An 18,101-nucleotide genomic window follows, 5' to 3' on the forward strand; every position below is an offset into this window, starting at 1 on the left:
GGATCGGATCTGAGGGGAGCATTCCATCGTGGTCCCATTAAAGACCCAGAGAGGCTATGTTGACACAGCAGGGCATATGAGGAGACAGAACCCAGGTAAAGATGCTTCTGAAAGTTCAAACCATGGGCTAACATGGTAAAGACACAAGATTTGCTTGTGCTTCCAAAATTCAATTCTAGGATTCAGAGCCTTGTTGCAGACACTAAGGCGATTTGTGCAAGAGGCAGCTCAAAATGAGCCAACCGTGTGGTGTAACCAGCCCTCCAGCTCCATAAGAAAAAAAAACATGAAAAATGCCTCTAATATTGGCCTAACTTTGCTTAAAATTTCATATTGTATATTCATTGTATGTGGCGCTATTTATACAAAGACATTGAATACCCTCTGCTCTCTCTTTTTCATCCTCCCCCACTCCTGTTGGTCCCTTTTGTTCCCATAGATAATTTCAAGTCCACTTTTGTGTCATTTATACAGATATACTTTTATGTATTTGTACAAAATCCAGGACTCAAATGGAAAAAAAAGTTGTCCTTTTGAAACTGTCTTAATCAGATAAATATAATTATCTCTGACTGCATTCACTTTCCTGAAAATAATATTCTTTGCTATTCTTCATGGCTGAAAAGCAATTCTTTTGTTTATATATGCAATATTATCTTTATCTATTCATCTCTGTTGCTGGGCATGTAGGTTGGTTCCATAACTTAGCTACTGGGACTAGTGACATAAGACACAATACTATGCATGTATCTCTGTGACATGTTGATTTGAAGTCCTTTGGGAAAACAGCCAGGAGGGGTATAGTGGGGGTCACATGGAAGATCTATTTTCACTTTTTTAAAAAATAAAGTGGACTAGTTTATATTCCCACCAGCAGTATGTAAGATAAGAATTTTCTTGGTCCACATTCTCGGCAGCAGGCAATGTTTTCTTAATGTCTGTGTGGCCTAAAATGTAAGTAAACAACATACAGAAGGTTACTGAAGGCTGTTCCCATGTTCAGAGCTATCGGGCACCCTCCTCATACATAACTGCATAAAGCCCGTGCAGGAGAGCAAGATTAGCTAAAGCCCAGGGGAGCAGCAGAAGAGCTGAGGATGCTGGGGTGATTGCCTTGGGAGGGAAATACAGGGACAACAGAATAACCTACCTGAAGGAAGACAGACAAGAAAACAAGGGCTCTGGGTGGAAGTTCCACAGGGTTCAAGCTCGACACTCTAACAGTGGCTTGACAGAGGTGGGCATAGACTGGAAGGCTCCTCTGTGGCACAAGGAAGGGAGGGACTCAAGAAATACAGGTTGGAACTCACCATCTCTGTTGAAATGTACAGATTCTTAGCCCCTCAGATTCTATCGTTGCTAGAGGGGCTTTACTCAGATACGGCACATATCCTACATAAATAGCTGGAATTTCTAGAGTCTAGAGTCTGAGGGAACAACAATCCAGGTGTCTCTTATCACAGCTGGTACAGGATGTGAAATTGTATTCCCCCCCCCCTCCAAGCTTTGGAAGCCTCCAATATGGGAAAAACACGGAGTGCCAAAAGCAGAGGGGACCAAGGTCAATGAAAGGTTAAGTTAACTTCCGATCTAGTCTAGAGGAAGCCCCATGGTTAGCCCAGGACACAGATCATGGAAGTATGCCTGGAGCAGCTCACGACCTGACGGGCATGGTAGACCAGCTGTGTGTGGACTCACCAAAGGTAGTTAGTTCCCTCTTAGACGCACGGGATCTGCAACAATGAATTCAACCACTCATAGCTTGAGAGTGACTTTCGGAAAATGCATCTGTATCACGTATGTACAGGATCTTTTTGTCATTACTAGTGGAATCATCCATCCATTAATACATAGTATTCAAGGTGAGTTGTACCTCTATTTGAGTCTGGCTAATCTTTCAGCCATCCTTTTAGAAAAGGATGCCACATTGTCCTGCAGGGCTCTAGTTTCCAAAGAGCGATTCACTGACAGGCAGGTCCGTAATGTAGGCAGTCATGGCTCCAAACTGTTAGATCCTGGAGCTAGTGAGATGGCTCACTAGGTCTTTACCTGCTTGCCACCAAACCTGATAGTGTGAGTGTGATCACTGGCATTCACACGGTGGAAGGAGAGAACTGACTCCTGAAAGTTGACCTCTGACCTCCATACGTGTGCCCCTCTCCAAAAAAAAATGTAAATGTTGGACAATTACCAAGACTCTCCCTGTATTTTTTTTTTCTTTCCTTAAGCCCACCCTTTCTGTTTTGTATACTAATGTGCAGAGGTCAACTCGCTTGACTATTAGCTAACAGCACTACCAACGCATTTGTTCTATAGGATTCTAAACATTTGTCTTTTTAGCCAAGATGTTGTGGCACGCACTTTTAGTCTCAGAACTTGGGAGGCAGAGCCAGGTCAATCCAGGGTAGCTAAGGCTACACAGAAAAACCCTGTCTTGAATAAATGGTCCCTCCCCAAAAAAAAAAAAGCTCAGCTTTTTTTTTTTCAACAGTTCTCTCTTAACAAACCACTTCCCTGACATGATGAAATGGACACATTGTGCTGATTATTATGTGGAAGTGACAAGCAGAAGCTGTACAGGTTGAAATGTGTCCCCATAAAAAACAATCTCGGAGTCCTAAAGCCCTAGTAGCTCAGAACCAACCTTACCTGAAGACAGTCTTTGCAGAGATAATTAAGTTAAAATGACTCTGTGGGCTGGTCTACAGAGTGAGTCGCAGGACAGTCAAAACTCAAAAATGAAGTCTTCGAGTAGACTTTAATCCAATAGGATCAGTGCACTAATAAGAAAGGGACATTTGGACATAGCAGAAAGAGAGGCATGCTTAGGTGGGCGGTGGTGGCGCACACCTTTAATCCCAGCACTCTGGAGGCAGAGACAGGCGGGTCGCTGTGAGTTCAAAGCACTCTGGAGGCAGAGATAGGCGGGTCGCTGTGAGTTCAAGGCCAGCCTGGTCTACAAAGTAGGTCTAGGACAGCCAAGGCTACACAGAGAAACCTTGTCTCAATAAACCAAAAAACAAACAAACAAACAAACAAAAACAAAGAACCCTCAATCTCAAAAAAACAAAAACAAACACACACACAAAGCAAAACAAAGACAGGCATGCTTAGAGGGAGGGGGGATAAGCTAACATACAAGGCAAGTTAGTTACCTACAAGGCACACATAAAGGCTGAACAGACATGGCCACACAGCCTTGAAGGAACCAATGCTGCCGCCATCTTGACTTCAGGTGCATGAAGTCAAGAATCTCCTGAAGCACGGCAATACATTTCTGTCATCTAAGACGCTCGTGTCTCAATAAAGCATCCTTATCTTCTAGCCTCTCCGCATCTTTAAAGAACTAACAACTTATTTAAAAGTCCTTCTGAGAGTCTGGAGAGATGTCACAGTGGTGAAGAGCACACACTGCTCTTGAAAAGGACCCGAGTTCAGTTCCCGCATGCATTGAGAGGCTCAAAACTGCCTACAGCTCCAGTCCTGGTGAATCTAATGCCTTTTTTTTCTTTTTTTTTGCCTCCGTGGGTCCCTATACACACATACACACATACACATACATGTACATGTAACTTAAAAATGTGAGTCCCCTAACAATGGGAGTAAGGATTGTCTCTGACTCTGTTGCCTGCCTTTGGATCCCCTAGCTAGGCTGCTTTGTCTGGCCTCAATGGGAGAGGATCCTTTTAGGCCTGCTATGACTTAGGATGCCAGGTAGGTTGGTATCCCTTGGGCGCCTCCCCTTCTCTAAGAAGGAGGAGGGAGGAGTGGGGGAGGGGCCATGAGGGTAGGAATGGGAGGAGAGGAGGGAGAGGCCTGGGATCAGACCATAAAGTGAGTAAATGAATAAGGGTATAAACAAAGCAAAACAAAAATGATAAAAACAAATCTTTTTTATTTTTATAAATTGTTATGAGGAATCTGTGTGGGGGCACTTCACATGGGGTCGTGATTGTAGGAGAAACTTCCTTAGTGAGAAGCCAGCTCTGCCACACACATTGGCTTGAACCTTGGCTGGAAAATAGTGACAAGAAAAGAAACTACCTCAGTCTTAAAAATTGAACAGCGGCATTTGTCAAGTCTTAGCATACTGCTAAAGAATGTCAGGAATTGTTTGTGTTGTGGGCACATTGTAATATAAACTTAGGTTCATGTCAGAACTCATTTCAATCTGTGACTTGAATAGGCTGGCCAAAGACAAGAACAAGAGGTGTAGTGCGACTTTTGTTCTTCTCAGTTTTGCAAGTGTGATATAAAGGACCGAGGAAAATCAGGATCAAGGTTTGTGGACTAAAACATGGACAATCATCTTTTTTTTTTTTTTTCAGGGTCTCTTACTGTGCTGATGAGGAAGTTGCTGCGGCATGGTCTGGAGCTACTCTGTTAATTGATTGTCCCCCAAGATCTTTAATGTTCTGCAAGCAAATGTTCACATAGACCAAGTGATACTGTGTAGCCTTGCCTCCAAATTATCCCTGATTGGCCAATAAAAAATGTCTACACCTGGGTTGGTTAGACAAGAGGTAGGCGGAGCTAAGGTTGGAGAGCTTGGGGGCAGCAAGATCATGGGAGACAGAGGCACAGGAGGAGGAAGAAGAACACAGAGTTGCCATGGGTGAAGCATGAACTAGCATACATATAGCCAGGAGGAGCTCGCTCTGAGGATTGGCGTGAGGGAGAGAAGCAGCTTAGATGAAAAGAATGAGCAAGTATTTATGGGAATGATGGGTGGGGAATTTCCCAGATCAGAATAATTAAAGCAAGTGTCCTGGGATGAGGAGCTGGAAGGTAACACGTTAACTTAGGGGGTTACATCTTACCAGCCCTAGTGTTTAAGGCTGGAAGGTAACAAGTTAACTTAGGGGGTTACATCTTACCAGCCCTAGTGTTTAAGGCTGGAAGGTAACACGTTAACTTAGGGGGTTACATCTTACCAGCCCTAGTGTTTAAGGCTGGAAGGTAACAAGTTAACTTAGGGGGTTACATCTTACCAGCCCTAGTATTTAAGGCATGTTGAAAATCTAACGGGTGTCTGTGACTTTTTTTTCCTATAATAACCACCGTAATAATCATATGTATTAATAGTAAATATTAATAAAATATTTCTAGAGCAAGAAGGAGAGTTGGAGGCTGGAGGGACTGCAAGGCCTTTGAATCCCTCACTCACCTCATAATTTCAAAGAAATTTGTACCAAGTAATTTCAAAGAAAAGGGAACAGGGTACCGGAAAGGGAGGAGCATGGGGGGGGGGGGTGGGGACTGGAAACACAGAGTCTGATTTGGGCAGGAAGAGATGGGTGTCTTCTATTTGGGGAAAGATAGGAGGGTTCTATTGCATAGTAAGAAAACTGACCTCAGAGAGTGACCAGAATAGAGGAGTGACCAGCACGTCCTCCCTGAACACTTGCAGGAACAAGATGGTGATGACGGTAGTGACGATAATGATGACAGCTGATACCCAACCAGCATTGAGCAACTATTATGTAACAAGGCTCTGTGTGGTATAATTGGTAATCGTTAATTAAACTGTGTTAATTGCATGCATGGTTGTCTCATTTAGTCTTTATACAACAGCCTTGCAAAACTCCTATGAGGAAAAGCAAAGCCTGGGTGGGTTTCATAATTGGACCAACAGCTTAGAGCCAGGGTAGCGGGTTGTGACTATCAGCCCTCACTGTCAGTGTTCTCCTAGAAGCAGCTCCAGTCTTTCTTAGGAGGAGAGAAGTTTCATCTTCTGCCATTGAGGTCACTTCACAGAGGGTCTGAATTTTAAATACTATCGTTATCAAAAAGTAATGGCCGTGACCATCTTGTTGAAGGAATGGACTCTCATACAAAGCCTCCAGTGGCCTTTGGTCTGCTGTAGCCCCATGAACCATGTTGCTTTTTTTCAGGTAATGATTCAGCAAAAGTGTCCTCTCGTGCTTTGCTAGCTTCATGTAATGAAAGTGGAAACCACAGGAAACTCTGTGGGCAGAGTGGTGGTTTGGGCTTTGTTTGTGTACTTTTTCTTTCTTTTCTTCTTCTTTTTTTTTTTTAAGACAAAATCTTATTCTGTAGTCCATGTCAGCCTCAAACTCCTAACAAGTCTTCTATCTTAGCCTCCTGATTGCTGGGGTTATAAGTGGGCACCACCAAACCCAATTTAGGGTCAGGTCCTGAACTTGAATTTTCACACTCAACATTATGGCATTATGACATTATGACATAATGACAATGGCACCATGGTTTAAAAAAAAAAAAAGGAACAAACTGGGGAGATCTTGTTCCTTTGTTAAGTAGCAAAGTAGCCCAGTGACAAGAGAAACTTCCTGAAAATGACTGCAAGTCAGATCTGGTGGCTCACACCTATAATGTCAATATTTGGGAAGTTGAGGCAGGAGGATAGCTGTAAGCTCAAGGCTATACAGTGAGCTCCAGAGCAGCTTGGACTACAGAGTAAAGCCCCCAAATAGAAAGAAGGAATAGAGAGGTGGCCCAATGGTTGAGTGTTTGCTGAGCTTACCGAGAATGTAAATAGAGCCCCATCACCCACATCTGGCGTCTCACAGCTGCCTCTAACTCCAGCTCCAGGGGCGTGTGATGTCTCTAGCCTCCACCACCACAACAGGCATGTACATACATATGCTGCCTCCCCCCTACCCACACACACATGTAGCTTAAAATAAAATAAATCCTTTAAAGAGTTAGGGGGAGAAAAGAAGGAAAGGCGAGAGTAAGGAAAGGAAAAATAAAACTGGCTGCAGAATCTGACTCAGGTTGCAGCCATTTTCAACAGCAACCCAGATGAGGTGCAAGCAGAGATGGCTCCTTGCAGAAAGTAAGATCTCGGCAGCACGTTCCCATATGATTAGAGGCCCAGCTGTATTCCTATTTCAGCAGAAAGTGAAGTAAGATTACCCGTGCTTCTGAAAAAAAAAATGTCAAGGACGCTTATACACGGTATGAACCCAAAATAAGTCAGAAAGTGTGAGCGGATAATAGAGAAAATAGATCATGATTAGATATTTTATGAGCTATACACATGACCTGACATATGTTCTCAATAATTTTATGAATTAAGTGACACCTTGAGGCCTCATTTTGCAGGTAAGAAAACTAGATTAGGAGAAGACTGCTCAAGGACACACACACATACACACACACACACACACACAACTAATTAATAAAAAAATCATTTAAGCTTCAAAGTATGGTGGCACGTTCCTACAATGCTAGCACTTGGAAGGGTGAGACAGGAGGATCGTAAGTTCAACACCAGCATGGGCTATGTACTGAGATGCTGTCCCAGAAAACAAAACCCAAAATCAATCAGAACAAGAAACTTTTACTTTATTATTATTATTATATTTGGTGGATTCTCTATATTTATTTTTATTATATTTACTATATAATCTTTTACTATATTTAGTAGATATAAATAGTCTATTCATAAACACAATCCACAGAAGGTATTTCAAATGTAGATGAGGAAAGACAAGAGGAATAGGTGATTGGAACTGAGAAAGAGGTGCTCCACACATCTCTTGCTCTCATGGGATATGTCTAAGGACCCCAAAAAATACTTATTCTGGTCACCATTTTTAATGCTGCCCTCAGAAAGATTAAATGCTCAAAAGGCACACTTCTGCCGAGTAGACATCATGCGTGCTGAACATAGTCTCTGACTCTCACGTCTAACATCCTTTGCTGGTGAGCCTGGTCTCCAAATGCCTCACAAAGAAGTCCTGGCACCCGCTTAGCTCCGAGGCCTTGTGATTTGAGTGCAAGACTGCAGAGGCCAAGCCCCTGACCAAGCCGTTTGAAACCAACTTATCACCCCACAACTTCTCCAATTGCTGGGCCCAGAGACTGCATGGAAACCAAGTGACCTTCCTCCTGCATCTTGATTCAGTTTGTTTAGCCAGCACTATCAAGTGGGCACTAGGATGTGCCTGATGCTCATTCAAAAAAGAAAAAGAAAAAAAGATTTCCCCAGCTTCTGCTTCTGCCTGAGCTTAAACACTGGGAAGTAGCTGTTCTTTATTCTTCCTCTAAGAATCACTCAGAAATGGAGCAAGCCAACCTAGCACGTGCCTTGTGTAACGCTGTGAGAACACAGCCAGTGAACAGTCCTCACTGTGTCAGGAAGAAAACAGTGGCCAAACAGGCTGTTGTAATAACCCAGAATAGTCCAGAAGGTAACAATCAGTGGTAACTGCGCTGTTTTAAGGAATCAAATGGTATTAAAGAGCCTGGTGAAGGGGCACACACGCCTGTAATCCCTGGACTCTGGCAGAGGCAAGTGTATCTCTGTGAGTTCAAGACCAGCCTGGTCTACAAAGTGAGTCCAAGTCCAGGACACCCAAGGCTACACAGAGAAATCCTGTCTCAAAAAACAAAAACAAAACAAAACAAAAAGCAAAACAAAACAAAACAAAGGGCAATAAAAAGGTAGTAAAGAAAGCCATCTCTGCCTGCCAAGCCCTGCTCACCTCGGGCCCCCATAGCTCACTGTCTGCAGCTTCTGTGGAGAGGAAGCATAAGGGAGCCAGTTGGCCACTTGGAGAAGCTGTTGCTCTGTGTGCAACAGTGAATGCTAAGAGCAGGTGGGGTTTTCTCAGTTAGCAAAGCTGCTGTACAGGACCCATCAATGCAGGGCGGCCACCTTCAAAATATAACTGCATGGGAGTCAGTCATAGCGGCTTGGCATTGACATGCAAATAAGAACGCCCAAGCCCCCCACCCCACTCCATGTTTTGGGGTCTTCTTTTGAAACCGAGTCACTAACCATGTGCTTTTTTTCTCATTGGTCCTCTGTTCTAGAGCCAAGGCACTTTTGAGACCAGAGAAAAGAGAGGGAGAGAGAAGGCTGAGGCTGTTAAAGCTGAAGACATTTCACCTACTCTCTATCACACAAAAGCATTGCCTTGCATAAATAGCTGCTACTCTAGTCTGCCAATCAACTGCAATAGCTGTATTTTCATCACAACCAGAGTGTACAAAAAGCTAAAGTTTGTTACAAAGCCCTCCCTCCCCCCACCCCCCACGTATTCAGGGATGTCATAGGGAGGCTTAACCCTGTCTGTAAACTTAGCAGGCTGCTAACTGTGCAGACCATTTCCTCACAGTCTCGCCCTCCTCCCTCTCAGGCCTGAATAATCACTTTGGCTTCCACACCCCTAGCTCCCTGCAGATCGGCACCTCAGAGGCAGGCACATCTTTATACAACATGGGACAAAGCCACTGAGGAATTTGTGGAATGAATTTCGCATCACTCGCTGTGCTTCTCCGAGACAGGGAGCATGAGTGACAGACAAGGCTTTCCCATTCCTGTAACTGTGAGGGCAGGGGAAGGCACAGGGCAGGCATTGACTGACCAGTCCAAAGCTAAGTGCAATTTGCCATACTGGATTAAAGCAAGGAACCAAAACAAACAAACAAACAAACAAATAAACAAACACTCTGTAGTTTGAGAGTGTAGAACCAGGAAGAGAGAACAGACTGTCAAGCAGATATGACCACCTCACACACAAGAATTTTTTAGAAAACCTTCCACTTCTGGCTGGTAGAAAATGACTAAATACCGTGTTCCCAGCCCATACGCGCTCTCCCAATAGCATCTTCGGTTTTGAAAGCTGGCCTTGCCCTGGGGATAAAACACAGCTGCCCACTCGCTCTTATGGCTCTACTCACTGGCCAGGCTCAGGACCACCACCCCGGTGTAAGCATATGAAAAAAAAAAAAAAACAAAAAAACAAAACAAAAAAAAATGCCAGAAGCTGTCCCCATCCATGCCTTCCCACCCTAAGCAGTCACAAACCCCAGGAAGGATATCCGACCCTCCACTGGAGCAGAACTTAACTGGATGAAAACAGCCAAAAGCATTAAGACACAGGACACACCGGTCCTGAAGCCCCTGCCACCCTCCCCACTCCCCACGCCCTCACTCCCACCCTCCCCACTCCCCACGCCCTCACTCCCACCCTCCCCACTCCCCACGCCCTCACTCCCACCCTCCCCACTCCCCACGCCCTCACTCCCACCCTCCCCACTCCCCACGCCCTCACTCCCACCCTCCCCACTCCCCACGCCCTCACTCCCACCCTCCCCACTCCCCACGCCCTCACTCCCACACCCCCACTCCCCACGCCCTCACTCCCACCCTCCCCACTCCCCACCCCCTCACTCCCACACCCCCACTCCCCACGCCCTCACTCCCACACCCCCACTCCCCACGCCCTCACTCCCACCCTCCCCACTCCCCACCCCCTCACTCCCACCCTCCCCACTCCCCACGCCCTCACTCCCACACCCCCACTCCCCACGCCCTCACTCCCACCCTCCCCACTCCCCACGCCCTCACTCCCACCCTCCCCACTCCCCACGCCCTCACTCCCACCCTCCCCACTCCCCACGCCCTCACGCCCACCCTCCCCACTCCCCACGCCCTCACTCCCACCCTCCCCACTCCCCACGCCCTCACGCCCACCCTCCCCACTCCCCACGCCCTCACGCCCACCCTCCCCACTCCCCACGCCCTCACTCCCACCCTCCCCACTCCCCACGCCCTCACTCCCACACCCCCACTCCCCACGCCCTCACTCCCACCCTCCCCACTCCCCACCCCCTCACTCCCACACCCCCACTCCCCACCCCCTCACTCCCACCCTCCCCACTCCCCACGCCCTCACGCCCACCCTCCCCACTCCCCACGCCCTCACTCCCACCCTCCCCACTCCCCACGCCCTCACTCCCACACCCCCACTCCCCACGCCCTCACTCCCACCCTCCCCACTCCCCACGCCCTCACTCCCACACCCCCACTCCCCACGCCCTCACTCCCACCCTCCCCACTCCCCACGCCCTCACGCCCACCCTCCCCACTCCCCACGCCCTCACTCCCACCCTCCCCACTCCCCACGCCCTCACTCCCACACCCCCACTCCCCACGCCCTCACTCCCACCCTCCCCACTCCCCACGCCCTCACTCCCACACCCCCACTCCCCACGCCCTCACTCCCACCCTCCCCACTCCCCACGCCCTCACTCCCACCCTCCCCACTCCCCACCCCCTCACTCCCACACCCCCACTCCCCACGCCCTCACTCCCACACCCCCACTCCCCACGCCCTCACTCCCACCCTCCCCACTCCCCACCCCCTCACTCCCACACCCCCACTCCCCACGCCCTCACTCCCACCCTCCCCACTCCCCACGCCCTCACTCCCACACCCCCACTCCCCACCCCCTCACTCCCACCCTCCCCACTCCCCACGCCCTCACTCCCACACCCCCACTCCCCACGCCCTCACTCCCACCCTCCCCACTCCCCACGCCCTCACTCCCACCCTCCCCACTCCCCACGCCCTCACTCCCACCCTCCCCACTCCCCACGCCCTCACTCCCACCCTCCCCACTCCCCACGCCCTCACTCCCACCCTCCCCACTCCCCACGCCCTCACGCCCACCCTCCCCACTCCCCACCCCCTCACTCCCACCCTCCCCACTCCCCACGCCCTCACTCCCACACCCCCACTCCCCACGCCCTCACTCCCACCCTCCCCACTCCCCACCCCCTCACTCCCACACCCCCACTCCCCACGCCCTCACTCCCACACCCCCACTCCCCACCCCCTCACTCCCACCCTCCCCACTCCCCACGCCCTCACTCCCACACCCCCACTCCCCACGCCCTCACTCCCACCCTCCCCACTCCCCACCCCCTCACTCCCACACCCCCACTCCCCACGCCCTCACTCCCACACCCCCACTCCCCACCCCCTCACTCCCACCCTCCCCACTCCCCACGCCCTCACGCCCACCCTCCCCACTCCCCACCCCCTCACTCCCACCCTCCCCACTCCCCACGCCCTCACTCCCACACCCCCACTCCCCACCCCCTCACTCCCACCCTCCCCACTCCCCACCCCCTCACTCCCACACCCCCACTCCCCACGCCCTCACTCCCACACCCCCACTCCCCACGCCCTCACTCCCACCCTCCCCACTCCCCACGCCCTCACTCCCACCCTCCCCACTCCCCACGCCCTCACTCCCACCCTCCCCACTCCCCACGCCCTCACTCCCACCCTCCCCACTCCCCACGCCCTCACTCCCACCCTCCCCACTCCCCACGCCCTCACGCCCACCCTCCCCACTCCCCACGCCCTCACGCCCACCCTCCCCACTCCCCACCCCCTCACTCCCACCCTCCCCACTCCCCACGCCCTCACTCCCACCCTCCCCACTCCCCACGCCCTCACTCCCACCCTCCCCACTCCCCACGCCCTCACTCCCACCCTCCCCACTCCCCACGCCCTCACTCCCACCCTCCCCACTCCCCACGCCCTCACGCCCACCCTCCCCACTCCCCACGCCCTCACTCCCACCCTCCCCACTCCCCACGCCCTCACGCCCACCCTCCCCACTCCCCACGCCCTCACTCCCACCCTCCCCACTCCCCACGCCCTCACGCCCACCCTCCCCACTCCCCACGCCCTCACTCCCACCCTCCCCACTCCCCACGCCCTCACTCCCACACCCCCACTCCCCACGCCCTCACTCCCACCCTCCCCACTCCCCACGCCCTCACTCCCACACCCCCACTCCCCACGCCCTCACTCCCACCCTCCCCACTCCCCACGCCCTCACGCCCACCCTCCCCACTCCCCACGCCCTCACTCCCACCCTCCCCACTCCCCACGCCCTCACGCCCACCCTCCCCACTCCCCACGCCCTCACTCCCACCCTCCCCACTCCCCACGCCCTCACTCCCACACCCCCACTCCCCACGCCCTCACTCCCACCCTCCCCACTCCCCACGCCCTCACTCCCACACCCCCACTCCCCACGCCCTCACTCCCACCCTCCCCACTCCCCACGCCCTCACGCCCACCCTCCCCACTCCCCACGCCCTCACTCCCACCCTCCCCACTCCCCACGCCCTCACTCCCACACCCCCACTCCCCACGCCCTCACTCCCACCCTCCCCACTCCCCACGCCCTCACTCCCACACCCCCACTCCCCACGCCCTCACTCCCACCCTCCCCACTCCCCACGCCCTCACTCCCACCCTCCCCACTCCCCACCCCCTCACTCCCACACCCCCACTCCCCACGCCCTCACTCCCACACCCCCACTCCCCACGCCCTCACTCCCACCCTCCCCACTCCCCACCCCCTCACTCCCACACCCCCACTCCCCACGCCCTCACTCCCACCCTCCCCACTCCCCACGCCCTCACTCCCACACCCCCACTCCCCACCCCCTCACTCCCACCCTCCCCACTCCCCACGCCCTCACTCCCACACCCCACTCCCCACGCCCTCACTCCCACCCTCCCCACTCCCCACGCCCTCACTCCCACCCTCCCCACTCCCCACGCCCTCACTCCCACCCTCCCCACTCCCCACGCCCTCACTCCCACCCTCCCCACTCCCCACGCCCTCACTCCCACCCTCCCCACTCCCCACGCCCTCACGCCCACCCTCCCCACTCCCCACCCCCTCACTCCCACCCTCCCCACTCCCCACGCCCTCACTCCCACACCCCCACTCCCCACGCCCTCACTCCCACCCTCCCCACTCCCCACCCCCTCACTCCCACACCCCCACTCCCCACGCCCTCACTCCCACACCCCCACTCCCCACCCCCTCACTCCCACCCTCCCCACTCCCCACGCCCTCACTCCCACACCCCCACTCCCCACACTCCCACCCTCCCACCTCCCCACCCCCTCCACCCCCACCCCCACCCCTCACTCCCACACCCCACCCCCCACACCCCCACCCCCACCCCCCCACTCCCACCCCTCCCCACGCCCTCCCCACTCCCCACCCCCACCCCACCACACCCCCACTCCCCACCCCTCACTCCCACACCCCCACTCCCCACCCCCTCACTCCCACCCTCCCCACTCCCCACGCCCTCACTCCCACACCCCCACTCCCCACGCCCTCACTCCCACCCTCCCCACTCCCCACCCCCTCACTCCCACACCCCACTCCCCACGCCCTCACTCCCACACCCCCACTCCCCACCCCTCACTCCCACCCTCCCCACGCCCCACGCCCTCACGCCCACCCTCCCCACTCCCCACCCCCTCACTCCCACCCTCCCCACTCCCCACGCCCTCACTCCCCCCCACCACCCCCACTCCCCACCCCCTCACCACCCACCCTCCCCCACCCCCTCACTCCCACACCCCCACTCCCCACGCCCTCACTCCCACACCCCCACTCCCCACGCCCTCACTCCCACCCTCCCCACTCCCCACCCCCTCACTCCCACACCCCCACTCCCCACGCCCTCACTCCCACACCCCCACTCCCCACCCCCTCACTCCCACCCTCCCCACTCCCCACGCCCTCACTCCCACACCCCCACTCCCCACGCCCTCACTCCCACCCTCCCCACTCCCCACCCCCTCACTCCCACACCCCCACTCCCCACGCCCTCACTCCCACACCCCCACTCCCCACCCCCTCACTCCCACCCTCCCCACTCCCCACGCCCTCACGCCCACCCTCCCCACTCCCCACCCCTCACTCCCACCCTCCCCACTCCCCACGCCCTCACTCCCACACCCCCACTCCCCACCCCCTCACTCCCACCCTCCCCACTCCCCACCCCCTCACTCCCACACCCCCACTCCCCACGCCCTCACTCCCACACCCCCACTCCCCACGCCCTCACTCCCACCCTCCCCACTCCCCACGCCCTCACTCCCACCCTCCCCACTCCCCACGCCCTCACTCCCACCCTCCCCACTCCCCACGCCCTCACGCCCACACCCCCATGCCCCACCTCCACATTCCCCCTTGGGCTGTGCCCATTTGTTCATTTGTTCTCCAGATGGACACTGATCACTTTTCATCAGACCTAGACCTACCTAGAGTTTACACAAGCTTCTCTGCTTCCTTGCTCTTTTTAAAACTTGTTTTATTTATTATAATGTGTTCACATTGCATTCCGATGATTGTTATCCCCTTGCTCCTATCTTCCCGTTCCCACCCTCCCTACCTCTTCTGCCCTCTTCCCCTCCCCTACACCTCTGACAGGTGGAGGTCCTCCTCCCCCACCATCTGACCACAGCCGATCAGGTCTCTTCAGGATAGCCTGCATCCCCTTCCTCTTAGTGCCCCCCAAGGCCACCCTGCCAAGGGGAAGTGATCAAATTGCGGCCACCAGAGTTCATGTCAGAGGCAGTCCCAACTCTCCCCGCCCCACCTCCCCAGTGTGGGTAATGAGCTGTCCATTGCCTATGTCTGAACAGAGGGTCTAGGTTCTCTGCTTGCCTTGTGCTTCCTTGCTCTTCATGTCTATAGAGTCCCTAATCATGTGAAACTTAAATAATTTCATGTGTTTTCTTTTGGTAACTTGTCTTCTGCTATAAGACCAAAACATAAACCAGGCCAAATCATGATGAGTGAAGAATAAACCTTTGAGGTGACAATACTATTTAGCGATATTTTAGATTTTATTCTCTCCTGTTGAGATGGAGACATTTTTAGAAATTATATATACATATATTTATAGTTTTTGGGTTTTTAAAATTTGTTTATTAATATGTATACAGTGCTCTGCCTGCATATACACCTGCAGGCCAGAAGAGGGCATCAGATTAAATGGTTGTGAGCCATCATGTGGTTGTTGGGAATTGAACTCAGGAGCTCTGGAGGTGCAGACAATGCTCTTAACTGCTGAGCCATTTCTCCAGCCCTAGTTTTTGTTTTTTCAAGACAGGGTTTCCCCTGTAGACCTTGCTGTCCTGGACTCACTTTGTAGACCAGGATGGCCTCAAACTCACAGTGATCCTCCTGCCCCTTTAATCCCTCCCAAATGCTGGGATTAAAGGTGTGCCACCACCACCTGGCTCCTCCAGTCCTCTTTCATGCAATATTTTTCTCTCTGTTTCGCTATTGGATCAATTAAGAACAATGACAGAGAGAAAGAGAGACAGAGAGAGAGAGAGACAGAGAGAGAGAGAGAGAGAGAGAGAGAGAGAGAGAGAGAGAGAGAGAACTATCTTATGGCTTGTGAGAAGACTGTGATGCCCTAGAAACCCAATATCCCAAGGGTATCAGAACTTCTAGCTGTTGGATCAAGCCTTCACCTCAGTAACCAGTCTCTTTCCTTCCTCCCTCCCTCCCTTTCTTCCTTCCTCCCTTCCTTCCTTTCATCCTGTCTGTCTGTCTGTCTGCCTTTTTCTTCTAGTCTTTTGACAATAACTCCCAGCATTCTTTCTAGAGGCAAGAAGCAGGAAAGGAGGCAGTGAGCCACCGCGGCTGCCATTCAAGTGAAGCTTTCAAATCAATTACCTGTTACAAACAAGGGAAGTCAAGGACTCATTAGAAACAGTTACACTGTGTGGGCAGTGGTGGTGCACCCCTTCAGTGCCAGGAGTAAGGAAGCAAAAGCAGGCAGATATCTGAGTTTTAGGCCAGCCTGGGCTACAGAACTAGTTCCAGGACAGCCAGGAACACACAGAGAAACCCTGTCTCGAAAAAACAAAGATTTAAGAAACAGTTAATGTTGGGAGCTGGAGAGATGGCTTAGGGGTCAAGAGCACTGTCTGCTCTTCCAGAAGATCTGGGTTCAATTCCCAGCACCCCCATGGCAGCTGACAGCTGTCTGTAACTCCAGTTCTAGAGATTCTGACACCTTCTTACCAATGCACATAGAATAAAATTAAATTAATATTTTTTAACGAAAGAAACAGTTAAATTTTACGGTATCTGTTGGACAAGCAAAAAAAAAAAACTTTTTTTATGTTATCTGTTGGACCGGCCAAAGGTTACATTTTAGTAGAGTGGGCAAACAAACCTGTTCTATTGGCAATGGCAGGGTTGTCAACACCACCTGTCTGCCTCAGTCTCTCTGAACTCTTCTCCTAAGTGACCAGGTCGGTATTCTTGGCTGATAGATGGTGATCCGCTCATTCTTATGGTTCTCCGGCCATAAGAGTCCTCCCACCATGTAGTCAATCTCTAATGTGATCTTGCTATGGTCTGGGTATGATTTAGTTACGTGTTCCCAAAGGGCGCAGAGGTTTGGTCTCCATGGTGACACTGATGGAAGGCAACGGAAGCTTTAAAAGGTAGTAGGGCCTACTAAGCCCATTGTTTGAGCCCTTGGAGGAGGTGCCCAGGTCTCGCTCTTGCTAAAGAAGCTGCTTTTTGATGGTTAGCCTTAAATTTGCAAAGCTGGGAGCTAAATAAACCCTTTTTCCTCATTAGTAGTTGTTAGCATATAGGCAGCTGTGCTAGCCTGCCTCTAGGTCGCTTAGCAACTTCTGACAACATCACTTGCCCCCCTCTCCAGCCAGCCCCCCCCCCCACATAACCCACCTGCCATCCCTGACCACTCCCTCTGTCACTTCCTCAGCTTCTTTCCCTCTGTCCCCTTGGGGCACCCCTTCCCCCATTTTGTTTTGTTTTGTTTTCCTCTCCCTTCCTCCCCTCTACAATAAATATCTTCATATCAGATATGTTGTGTGGCCTCTGTATTTATCAATATTACAGCATTGGTACTGAGACCAGTGAGGCTCTTCTGGTAGTGTCTGGGCGCGCTGGAACCCCTTCTGCTTGCCAGGCCACCGCAAGGTATTTACCTTCTGTTCTACCAATGTCTAAGCACCTCATTTCACAGTGACTGGTAGGTTTTCCCTTCCTGATCAGCTTAACCTGCAATGCCAGCTGTTTCTGCTGACCTCTGCTCTGATCCCTATCCAGGTGCTAATTTCTCCTTTAATGGCACTTTCCCCACACCCACCCACTCTCCCTCCCTCCCCTCCCCCTCCTCTCTCCCTCTTTCCTTCTGACTCTCTGTCTCTGTCTCTGTCTCTATCTCTATCTCTATCTCTCCTCTCTGTGTGTCTGTCTTTCTCAGTCTCTGTCTTTCTCCCTCTCTGTGCTCTTCTCTCTCCTCTCTCTCTCTCTCTCTCTCTCTCTCTCTCTTTCTCTTCTCTTCTCTTCTCTCTCTCTCTCTCTCTCTCTCTCTCTCTCTCTCTCTCTCTCCCCCTTTCCCTCATCCTCCGCCCCCTCTCCCGTCCCCCTCTCTCTGAAACCATGGTCTTGGGCATCTTCCTTGGTCCTGGCAAGTGTGACCAATTTGTCCC

The sequence above is a fragment of the Acomys minous genome (assembly GCF_964271855.1).
Source record: "Acomys minous genome assembly, chromosome: 10".
NCBI lineage: Eukaryota > Metazoa > Chordata > Mammalia > Rodentia > Muridae > Acomys > Acomys minous.